The sequence below is a fragment of the Adiantum capillus-veneris genome, chromosome 26 (assembly GCF_014529385.1).
Source record: "Adiantum capillus-veneris isolate H3 chromosome 26, ASM1452938v2, whole genome shotgun sequence".
Lineage (NCBI taxonomy): Eukaryota > Viridiplantae > Streptophyta > Polypodiopsida > Polypodiales > Pteridaceae > Adiantum > Adiantum capillus-veneris.
In genome coordinates this window covers 21,784,614-21,797,755 of record NC_140956.1, presented here as the reverse complement: position 1 = coordinate 21,797,755, position 13,142 = coordinate 21,784,614, and positions in this window count along the sequence as shown.

Sequence of the window (13,142 nt, the reverse complement as noted above, 5' to 3'; positions counted from 1 at the left end):
CATGTTGTACACACAGTACATTAGAGAGAGAGAGAGAGAGAGAGAGAGAGAGAGAGAGAGAGAGAGAGAGAGAGAGAGAGAGAGAGAGAGAGAGAGAGAGAGAGAGAGAGAGAGAGAGAGATGGGGTAGAAGAGATAGAGAGAGTGAGAGGGAGAAGAAAAAACTTACCTGCAACACGCTTTGGAGAGGACCAAACTCTACCTATTTGCGAATAGCTCAAAATGGGCTCACTAGTTGATTGCGAGTCTTAGGAAGGCAAGGAGGCATTTAGTGTATTGTATCTCGTCTCAGACACCTACACACTTCATTTGCTCTGTCTTTCTGCCCCATAATCACATCCCTTAGGAGACACTCTCCTACTCTCTCTCTCTCTCTCTCTGGACATGTTACTTCACTCACTGAGGTCTTCTCCTTGAAGGTAAGGCCTGTTATGTTTCATTTGGTCTCGTCGTGGCTTTATTATCTCTTACTCAATAGTTCTCCAAACCTTTGATAGTTGAGCTTCATCATCTCTCTTGCTCCTATGTTATTGGTGGTTTCCTCGTGCCAAAATTTGGGCACCAAGTGTATCTGTTCGCCTTGGTATGTTGCCATGACTCTGATGGCAGAAGACTTGCTTTGAGCATAACCTCTCTTTCCATCATCCCAAGACACTTGAAGGTACTATAAACTTTTGCTATGTATCCTTGATCAAGTTGAAGGTTTTTTTGCATGGTTCTTAAACCTATACCCTATGGGTGTGTGGTCTACTGTGTCTTTGTGTGTATTGTAGTTATATGATTTATATATGTCTATCAAATGGTATAACTTGTCCTTGCATGCACCTACTTAAATGGGAGGGACTAATTTTAATGTTTGGCCTAAAAAGACTAGGTTGAGGAATTGGATGATGGCCTAGCTTACTGCCCCCTTCCTATTTAGAGGTGAGGGATCTCTATCCCTCACTGAGCCTTGTGATTTCTTTTTTCTTCAACCAAGAAAGGGAGTGCGAGAGTAAGAGAAAGGGATATGCTGGCCCTATGTTGGTAGTGAGAAAGTGAGAATGTTTGACTGGAAGAGAACTTGAGATTATTGATTTGTTGTGTGTTGAGAACTTTGGGCTTTACTCTTCTTGTTATCATGGAAATTGTGGAAGGATCTTCCTCATAGGTCTTTAATTGATTCAATAGTTGTTGACTTGATTTGGATAATTTTTTAAAATTTTAGCAGTACTTTATGGTTGTGGTTTGTTATGGTTTTTAAGCACAATCATGGGAATACCTAGCTGGTGTTGTCATTGGATGCTTGCACTTAATGGATATATTTGACTTGCTATGGTACAATGAGTTGGTTCATCTACCATATTCTCATACTGTGGTTTGCGCCTAGCAAAAATGACTTGTTGGTGCTACTAGTTATTAATTTTTTTTGGGTTTCAGCTTGTTTCTTGCTTTGACAAGCCTATAATGATTATTAACAAGGAATGCAAAAAGTGAGTGATTTTTATATGTTAACACTAGATTCGTAATAGGACACTTTCATGTCCTCTTAACCAAGCAGTTTCCTAGAATTATTGCAAGAGATGCCAATGAGGTCTTAGAGTGTTTGATATTTACAAAGATAGCTTAAGAGCTAAAAAAAACTTGGAATTTTTTTGGGCTATGTTTCCAGATCTAGAATTGTATTTCATAAGTACTTTCCAACTTAAGCTATGCCAAAAAATACATGTGCTGTTTTTGCACATTTTTCATGAAATTGGTCATAGACCACCCTAGAAATCCTCTTAGTGAGTTCTAGGTACATAAGCAGTCTTCATCATTATAAAGGTCTTGAAATGCTTATAATGCATGGATACTCTATGTATTTGAAGTTATGGATTATTTATGAAAATCATGCCATGCAGATTTATGGACAAATTTTACACTTTGATCAATTTTTAGGCAATGTATATGCAATAGAAAGGCAATTTTGATTGTACATATAGACTCATCACTGTGTATTGCATCTTTTTTGAGTTTTGGGGCACCTAATACCCCCAATAGCTAACAAAAAAAGTCGATGTTAAAAAATCCATTTCACTAAAATAGGACTCATTTTGAGTTAGAAATGTATTATGTCCAATATTGCTTAATTTCTTCAATAAAGATGGTCAACTTGTAGCTAAGGTCCAAACATAAACTTACAATACCAATTTGGCTATAAGTACATACTTTTCAAAGAAATTGAGATGGGTGGATGTTTTTGATGCTTTGTGGGTGTTAGTACGAAGGTGAATTACCAAGGTGTATTGATATAAAGCATATATACGAGTAAATATGGGCATGGTCATGCAAACACCAATGATAGATATGCATAATACAAAATAATGCAACTTTTTTGTACTTTATTGTATGAACAATAAAAAAATTGTGGGGCTATAGCAACATTATACTTACATTAGAAACTCATTTAAGTTAACGAGAAAAATAGATTGATTGTGTGAAAAAGTTCTCCATGTGGTATAGCATGGTATTGATCATGAAACAATGTTGTTTTTAGTCAAATGTAGCACTACATTGACTTTGGATGCTTGTCATGACGTAGAAATCAAGAAATATGCGTGATACTTATTTTTCCCATGGAGAATGGGATCTTAGCATCAAGCTCATGTAAGGATGCTTGAAACTTCAAACATATATACGGAGCATTGAATTTTTTTCCAAAACCCCAAAAGGAAACTTTTATGTCCTGTTACGTTACCAAACTAGTGCTAACTGGTTCAAGTAGCCATGTTTATTGGTTTGGGATGACAAAATCTTTGAGCTTAGTTATGCTTTCATTTGTGTTAACTGGTTCAAGTAGCCATCTTTATTGGTTTGGGATGACAAAAAAGCTTTGAGCTTAGTTATGCTTTCATTTGTGGGGCTTAAGTTTTCCTACCCTTTACCTATACTTTGGTTTGTATCTAAAAATTGACATGCTCATGGTGTTGGCTCTTAGATTCTATGTTTATGTTGTATCCTAGCTCTTGCACAACTTGATTACGAGCATTGATAGGGTATGAAATGCTTGGTTAGTCCTCAGGGCAATCACTCATCAAAGCTCCCTACATCACATGCATTCAAGACATTATTAATAATACCCCAATATACATTTTATATTTTCACATGTGGGCCTATTTTAAAAAACCCCACCCCCTGTAATATATACATAAAAGTAAACATTTTTTACTATTGATAATCCTCTTCAATTAACTTACATAATATAATACACATTTTAAAAAGCAATCGCCCTGAGGGTTAGTCCTTACATCTGTACTTGACTTGGTTTGGTTTTTTTTTTTAATCCCTCATGGACTTTTGGGACACCCTAAGAGTCTAGTTGTGATTCTACTTTATTGGCCTAGTTTTTGACTTTGAGACTTTAGTGCTCCCGCTAGGATTGGAGTGGATTGTCTTATTTTGGAATGCTTAGCTTATGTTGTCTTGGGTGCCTGCACTCAATCAATATTTATGACCTTCTCTCATTGCATTGATCCTTGATTGGTTTTGCTACCATACTATTACACTTTGGTTTACATTTAGTGAAATGACTAGCTAATGATGTTGGTTTTAAAATTTCAGTGTTTAAGATTGGATCCTTGCTCTGGTTGGCTTGGTAATGACCATTGTTTTGGAATGCTAAATTTGGGTAGTCATGACACTTGTATTTGACTTGGACCTTTTATATACCAAAAGGTAGACAAACTTTGAAAGCGAGAAACACCAATATGTATGTTTGTGTGTGTGTGTCTCAAGTTGAGGTAAATGTGAAATTTAGTTGGCTTTTTACTCAAAGTTCTTTGTTGACCGTGCAGCCTATGTTTCTCATACAGTTTGGTCGTTTCTCTCTTGCAATTTCTCCTTTGTACACTGGTAGGTGTGACATGCCACAAGGTAGTGGCTAAGCTATTGGCAAAGAAAGTCAAGTTCTTAAATGTTGGTGCCGGTGGACAATTTACCAAAGTGTTCCAAAATGCTACAATGGATTTTTGGTTGCATCTAAGAACACTGCTAGACAGCAAAGGTTGTTAACAACCCACAAATAGGGTTTTGATGGCACAATAGGGCTGCATATCAAAACGCCCACAAATTTTGGCAACTTTTGCAAATGTGTATTGACAGGTTGTCTTCACAGTGTTGAGTATATCAAGCAAAGGCTAACGATGGTGAATTCTCACAAGTGACACCAAGATCTTCTTGAAGACTTCAATATGGCATCAAAAGTCGATAAATTCAATGGTTTTGGATTTCAGACTTGGAAAATCAAAGTGAAAGGCTATTTTCATGCGAAAGAATCTTTGGAGCGTGGTCAAGCCGCTACTAGCTGACAAAGCTAGCACATCCGCTGCAATTACAAGAGCACTATCTACTACTGAGCAACAACACAAGGATGAGCAAGAATTAGGTATTATTGTGACATCTGTCAAAGATGAATTTATTCATTATTTGAATTATGTGCAATCTTCAAATGCTGCTTGGATGGAATTGGAGAAAGTTTTTGGTCCTAAAGCCAAGTACTCCAATATGAGCCTTAAAATGGAGTTGTATTCTCTTTCCATGTGTGATGTGACAAGAATAATGAAACTTTAGCTAGCAAATTGAAAAGCATCCACACTCAGCTAATTTATATTGAAGCCTCTATGCCAAATGAAGGTCTTATAGCCTACCTACATAATTTCATCAAATTGTAACTATTTTAAAAGAGAAGGATTCGTTGCCTTCTTGGACGAGATTATTAATTCATTGCAGGAAGAAGAGAAATGAGTACCACATGTTAGTTCTGCCATACCTACTGCATATTTACTACCGTGTGGTTGCACTTCAACTGCAACTTCAACCAGACCTACGACCAGCACCACTAGACCTACTGCATATGTACTATCGTGTGGTTGCACTTCAACTGCAACTTCAACCAGACCTACGACCAGCACTAGACCTTGTGCGATCTCTGGCTACAGCAATCATCAAACGAAAGATTGTTTCAGTAAAAATCCTTGCATCCACTACGAAAAGACCAATCATCCTTCATATAAGTGTTTTAAGAAGGAAAAAGACAAATAAAAACGAAAGAGGTGATGATGGTGAAGCACCGATGCTTCTTGTAGATAGTGATGTCCTGTAGTTTTCATTTTGTTTTTATGTTGCTTTTTATGTTAGTCATTTGTCAATAAATTGTACAAGTTATAGGCACTACCACACATTAGTGGTAAGACCTCCCATTTATGTTTGGTTCTAAGTTCTTGTAGTCTCACATTGATGGTTGTTTGAGGGAAGTGCACACACACACACACACACACACACACACACCTATGTTGTTGGGGGGGGGGGGGGGGGGGGACTTCTACTTGTAGTTTCAGGTGGTTGAACTTTGTCATGGTCTACACTAAGTCCATTGCTAGTAATTTGGGCTTGAAAGAGGGGTTGTTGGGTTTTAAGCCCAAGTCCGGTCCAGTAAAGTCGTGTCAACCTGTGGAAAAGTACTCTTATAGGCATGCATACACATCTCCAGTTGTCATTAGAGTTTGCATGGAAAGTTTAAACTCTATATGTAGTACATTTTTAATCAAAAGCAAATTGTATTTTTTTGTTTTATCATGTTGAGATATCTCTTTCTCGTTCAAGATCTGTGTGTGTGTGTGTGTGTGTGTGTTGTAGAGTAAGTTTCCACCCTCTAGGAATTAGGAATTAGCACTAGACATATAAACTAGTAAACCATTAAGCTGAACATAGTCAAATTTGGTATTTTTAAATTCTTAAGCACAATTTTACTTCAGGTAGAAATTTTTTGAATCAAATTCGGATAAAAATTGACCCCCAAAGAAAGTTTTTACGGTCACTTTAATCAATAAAATAATTGTAAACCTTTATAATTATCAAATCACATGGGCTTTCCACATGGCCAACTAGACATTTTATCACATGCATCAGATATTTCAAGTTCAATCAGTAAAGTGAACTAAAATTAGCATATTTGAAAATCAAGCTAGGCAAGTGCTAGGGAAGAGATTTTGGACCTGCAAAAATTTGAAATAGCAGTTTGGGCACTTGGGAAAGCTGTGAACTCCTAAATGCAGACCCAAGTTGCCAAAAACCTATAAATAGGGCCTAGTCTTCACAATTTTACACAGACTCTGAGACCCTAGCAATTTTTCTCTAGCTTAGAGAGAGTCTACCATTAAATCACTAGAGTCTAACGCGTTAGATTAGTGAAAGGCATATTAATTTAGGTCTATTTTTTAATTAAGCTTATATCTATGTATAATCATATTCTTATACATAATTAAATTAATGAATACTAAATCTTTGATTTGAAACAGTAATTAAATTGATTATTAACCTATACTAGGACTGAAATTGCCTAGCAAATCAACCAAGATACTTATGAATTGATTTTCAAAGCTTCCACACATTTTTAGGAAGCTGTGGAGATTATGTCAAAAATTTCTACCTAATTTTGGTATTTATTAAAGTAAAAATTATTTATTTTTCAACCTATAATTAATAGTCAATTTAGAAATATAGCAAAACAAATCAAAAGATAATATTTAGAGAAGATTTACAATGTTAACCAAGTGTGGTAATTATCTAACAGTTAGTTAATTAGTTTTGCTAATTATTATTGCTTAATTCTTATTTTAGCAAAAAAAAAGTAAGATAACTAGTAAATCAGCTTAGAAGTTAATGAAATAATTTCTAAAACTACATTATAATATTAAAAATCTTTGATAAGTATATCTTAATTAGATAATTGGTTTGGCTAATTACCATTGCTTAAATTCTTTGATTTTAGTAAAAAAATAAGTAAGATGATTAGTAGATCAGCTTAAAAGTTAATGAGATAATTTTTAGAGCTAGATTATACTATTAGAAACCTGTGAAAATATATATTAATTAGGTAATTAGTTTTGCTAATTATAATCACTTAAATTTGTCATATCAACAAAAAATTAAGTGAGATAAGTAGTACATCAACTTAGAAGTTGATGAGATAATTTTAAAAGATAGAATACATTATTGTAAATCTATGATAAATATATCCTAATTAGATAACTAGTTTTTCTAGTTACCATTACAATGGGTAGTTTTCTATAATTTTGATAGAACATTAAGTGAGATAACTAGTAAATTAGCTTAGAAATTGATGTGATAATTTTTAGAGCTAGATTTGCTAATTGACTTAAAATCTATGATAAATATATCTTAATTGGATAAATATATCTCAATTAGCAAATTTTACATGCACAGTGGAAGCTCGCAAAATAAGACTCTTGGTAATATTTTGGGGTTATTAAATAAAACACAAGAAGGCAACTATTTGTCAGCATGGTTGTGAGAATTCTAGTCTAACGCACTTAAAACTAGATATGTAGTTAACATTAAGTCTGTATTTAGAGGAAAGATTTGATTTTGATACAACGGTGATTTATGGTAACCAAAAGGAAGATTTGGGTTCCTCAAATTTGAGTATTTTGATTACTTACCCTTGGTTGATAAAAAAAGCACCTTGTCATATGCAAGCAATTGCACATCCTTGATAGAGTGAGTTAGACCACTTGAGCAAGGGAATACAACAACAAGCGGTAGGATGGGGGCGATGAGATTAACTTAGCCAAGAAAGAGCTACACAAATACCTTAGTGAAAGCGAGGACTGGGAGGAATGTGCCTCTATGATGTACCTTGGGAGAGAATATCTTGAATAATTGTGTAAATGCTACAACTTTTCATGTTTTTGCAGGCCTTCCAAGCCAATTATATGTTTGTGTGTAAGAATGGAGAGTGTGATAGCACTCTAATGCTCAATGCTTAGGCTGGGGTGATCCCAACCATAGTACAAACATGACAAAGTCCATTTGGCTATGCATAGTTGTTGGTGCCAACCTCAAGGAAGAAAGGTCAAAGTTGTCATAGTACATCAACCTGAGAATACGACCAAGGATATGTCCTAGATAATGTTGGGAAGTCCATGTATCTTAGCATTGTTTGGTATACTTAAACCACATTTTTCTCACCTAATTTTTCAATATTTGTCACCTAAAAAATGAAACATAGCATCCTTACTTAGTTCTAGAGCTTTGTTGATCTTATTGAAGCAACCACCATGTAGGAAAACCAATAGCCTTCTCACAAGAATCCCATTTTCAATAAAACATTTATTTTAACATTAGAGATTTACCCTAGTTTTGATCTTGCCTTGATAAAGATGCTATGTCAATTCAGGGCATATACTTGATGGAACATTGCCAATGCTTCTTAGTCTAAATTTGTACTCAATGAAAACAATTCAACCAAAATGCAAACCAACAATTGAAGCTCACCCAAAACATTCTCACAAATAATTAAGATGCTAAAAATCTAATGCAAAAATTACAAAGATGGAATAAATTTTATTCCTATGAGGGCAATGGTCCAAGCACTTGCATCATCTTAAACCTACAAGGCTAGCCTACATGGGGAGATTTTTTTATGATTTTGCTAATAAATTTGCTAATTGACTTAAAATACTATGGTAAATATATCTATTTGACTTAAAATCTATGATAAATATATCTTAATTGGATAATTAGAGTTGCTAATGACCATTGTTTAAATTCTTTGATTTTATTAGAAAATTAAGTGAGATAATAAACCTATTTAGAAGTTGATGAGATAATTTTCAAAGCTACATTACAGTATTAAAAACCTATGATAATTATATCTTAATTACTAATTACTATGTTCTGAATTTTTCATTTTTAGTAGAAAATTAAAGGGGATAATTAGTAATTCAGCTTTGAAACTTCTAAGCTACTTTTTAGACTTAGAACACATTGTCAAGAATCTAGGATAAATGTGTTTTATCATATATTTACTTTTACTAATTACTAAGTAAAAAATGATCTATTTTTTACTATAATTAAAAGGAAAAAATTAGAAATTTGACTCAAAAAATTATAAGATAATATTTAGAGCCTTGATACACCATGAGGAAGCTAATATAAAATATATTTCTCAAATATTTAGTTTAGAAAATTTTATATCAAAAAATTATTAATTTTTACTATATTCCAAAGGGTGATTAGCATACTAGTTTTTAAAATTATCTGTGAATCCATATAGCTGATTGAAGGTATGAGGAACCCATGATAATGATATCACATAAAAAGTAAACTATGCATAAAAGCATGTGTGAGTGCGGGTGGTAAGTGGAGATTGACTAAGGTTGTCGATCATGGACTGGTGAATGTAATTTGTCAGATAACTATCCATTCCCACGCATTAATGTTTTGTAAACTTCTTCAGTGGAAGAGGATTTCTTAGCCCATTTGTAGAGGTTATAGGGTTGAAAGAGTTTTAAGTCTTTTAAATATTGTCTTGTTTTCGCTTGCAAGACGGGACTAGGTCTTTCTCTAGGGCTATAGTTCCAAGCCATTGCCAATGGTAAGGGCATGCTCCATGTAATTGTCTTGCTCATTTGAAGACTCTAATTTTTATTAGTCCTAGAGACCTTTCAAGGACCCCATCATGGCTTTAGAGTCTGTGGATTGGGGATCTGTCAATAGAGCTACTCTATAGTGTCTCCACATGTCATTTTTTTTACTAATGGTAACTTTGGAAAGCCTCAACTTGTAGACTTCAAAGAGAACATCTGCAAGGCATCTCTCTAAAAACTAGTCCCACCTTCTACACTTGACAATTCTATTGCAAAAAGGAATCAAGATCAGATGGTAAGAAGATCACAAAGCTAGCTCTATGGAATTAAAAGGATAACTAGTATCAGCTTTTATCCTAAAGCTTCCTAATTTCACTTAGGAGTATGGACTCATCGGGGGGGAGGGGGGTTACTATATGTAAAACCGACATATTTTCTGCATTCAAGGACTATTTATAAAACCCCTTAGCCTTGGATTTTCCACCAATCCACCAATAAAAGGGACCCTTTTTCTATTCAATTTATAAATATTTTTTTCAAGATCATTTTTTCAACACCCTTCTATGTGTAAAAATGTGAGAAATTGTGGAATAAAATAATCCCTACATTTGAACCCATTACTTGAAACTCCTAGCGTTCATCCATGAATTAAAGTGGTGGAGGCATTAACTTTGTGAATGCAAATTTCAACTAGTTTTCTATTACAAAGCTTGAAGTGGATCTTTACACAACTTAAACTCAACATGAGGTAGAGGAGGTGGATTGGAATTATTCAAGAATAAAACTTTCATATGAAGTATAGACTAGGGAAGGATAATGAGGTCGCATATGGAATTAATTGTAAAAGAAAATTATAAGCTATCTTTATACTTAGTAGCCCTATTTGGGAGAGGATCAAAGGAGCTTCCTAGAAAGACCCACAATATAAACAATTCTCTTTAAAAGTTCAACAAGGTAAAACACCTAATAAAAAAACACATCTCAATTAAGGCCTATGCTCTTCAAGATGGATACCTTTACGTCATGCAAAGGATTTGCATACTTAAGGACCTAGACTTGAGGAAGGAAATCTTATTTGAGGTCCATTATAGCCCAACTTTAAGACACCCTCAATATGAAAAAACCTTAAACACAGTAAGGTGAAGCTAATTTTGGCAAATATGAAGGGAAATATGATTTGTTATGTTAAGCCATGCCTTTCATGCCAAAGGATCAAAGCCAAACAAATCAAGATATCTAGACAACTCAAACCTCTTGATATACCCCATATGAAGTGGGATTTTATCAGTATGGACTTCGTCACTGGATTACCTAGTTATGGAGGAGGATACGACACCGTATTTGTGGTAGTAGATATGCTCAAAATGTGTGACTCATCAATCATTGAAAGGTATCTAGAGAATTTGTATATGGCAAAATGGCATAAATTGGAATGCTATATGCTTCATTCCATGGCAAAGGCCATCTTATATTGGTCTTTAGGTTTAATAGTTGATTGGTTGTAACCTAAGAATCCATCTAAAAAGTTGTAGGCCTCCTTTTTTACCACTCTCCAACACAGGATCCGCAATAGGAAGGGGATAATTATCTCTAATGATGGAAACATTGAACTTCTTGAAGTTTACACACAATTTGAGTTTCCCATATTTCTTGTGTACCACAACAATAGGTGACACCCATTCCATGTGCTCAATCTCACAAATACATTCTACCTCCTTTAGCTTGTCTGTCTCTACCTTGATTTTTTGTGAAGACATTTTTTATACATGTATGGAGGTTGTTTGTTCCGCTTAACGTTTCTCTTAAGAGGATGGATATGCTAACAAATTATGGGGTCCACTCCATTTATTTTTTCTAAAAACATTTGGTTATACGTGTATGGAAGCTATCTGCTTGGCTTAGCGTCACGGGCCTCTTAAGAGGATGGATATGCTAGCAAATTTTGGGGTCCACTCCTTTAAGATATTTCTAAGACCAAACAAAGACATCTCTATACTCCTTAAGCATTGCAATCGAGATCTCTTCTTTCTCGTGGGATAGTTTAATTGTGATGTATGTTGGTCTAAGCTCCTTCCTTGCTTTTGCTAGGTCAATTCTCTTGGCTTATTATGGCCCATCGTGTGATGTCCTTGGTTTTTTCACCTCTCACATGGGTTGTTATTCGTCTATCTTGAATTTTATATTGTTTGTAATGGGATGTAACATTGGCATGGATAGTCTAAGTGTCTTCATCACTCTCCATTTCTGTTGGCCAAACTTCCTTTAACATTTGTTTCAGCACTTGATCTACTTTGTTTTGCATTTGACCTTTGACATTTTTGGCTCGTTTTCTTTTTGTTGGATTGGTTTAGGTTTAGTTTCCTCTTTTCTTGGTGTTTCTTCCCTTTGGGTAAGAAGCTCCTAGAGTCTCTTTGTGCTTAAATTTTTCTTCTCACAATCCATTGCCTCTACAAGCATCAAGTAATTAGTCTTCCCTTTTGCTATCAACATTGGTATCTAGTTAGTTATTTCCTTGCACTTGGTTCACTTTTCTTTGTAGTTCTCTTGGCATTTAAGTTTCCCATTGGAAAAATTGTAGAGTCTTTCGGTTATCCCTCCCAAAACTATGTCTTAGTCTCAGATGCACTTGTCATGTCATCATCTATATCTTCTTGAAAAAGTGGAAGCTTTCTAGGATCATAGAATATTTTCTTTGTTTCAAAGATACCTTTGATGGCCTGGAGACATCATCTTTCTTGTACACAAGTAATGTTTTGTTATCTATTGGCTTGCTCACACCCTCCTACATTAGTTAAACCCTTTGTAGGGACACTATGTCATATGCATCTTCATTGCAAACCTTGGTAGGGGTTTCTTTGTTTACATATATGTCCAGTGTGGAAATTATATAATCTTATCAAAAAGTTCCGAAGAGATATTTGGGGAAAGGCTATGGAACATACGATTTGTTCTCAATTGTCCTCTTTATTATACAATCTTCCCTTTGCAGGGGTGTTGACACTCAGATGCATTTCACATCCAAATGGGTTTCTTTTAACCATATAGAAATGTCTTCTTCTCCCTTGGTACTCCAGTAGAATTCTTCGGCCAGCGTCTTTGTGACATCTCTAATATTCACATGTTCTAATAGTCACATGGGTGTCTTTCTATGTAGCCATCTTGTAGTTGCAGTTTCATGCATGTCTATTCAAGAGCTAGTTTGCCCCACTTCTCCCACATTCTATCATAGCTATGGATATTCCTACTCTACTATCTAGGATAGATATTGTTTTAACATTCTCATATTCTACTGGTATGGTGGTGTTCCCATCTTTTCTTTGCAATATTCACCCACTTTTTTTCTAGGCACAATCTTAGTGGTCTTTGGTTTTCAACATTTCATTTCCTTTACCTCTCTTTCGATGATTTTGAAATTAAATTTTATGCCCTTTCTTGAGGTGCTTTACCACTTCATCCCACATATGTGGTCTATTTTTTAGGCATTTTGTGAGCGTTATAGTGCATTGGATGGGAGTTCACATCAATTTCTATGAACTCCTAGAATTCGTCATTTTAGGAGTTTCCTTCCACTGTGACGGAACAACTTTGATTTCTAAACTAGCCTAGTGTTCGCTAGTGTTAGATGGTAAGGTTCTCAACATGCAAGGTTTGCTTTCTCTTGAGGCAACAAATCCCATGTCTCCATAGAGAGACTTGATATCAATATTTAGATGCTCTTGTTCCATGTTGGTCT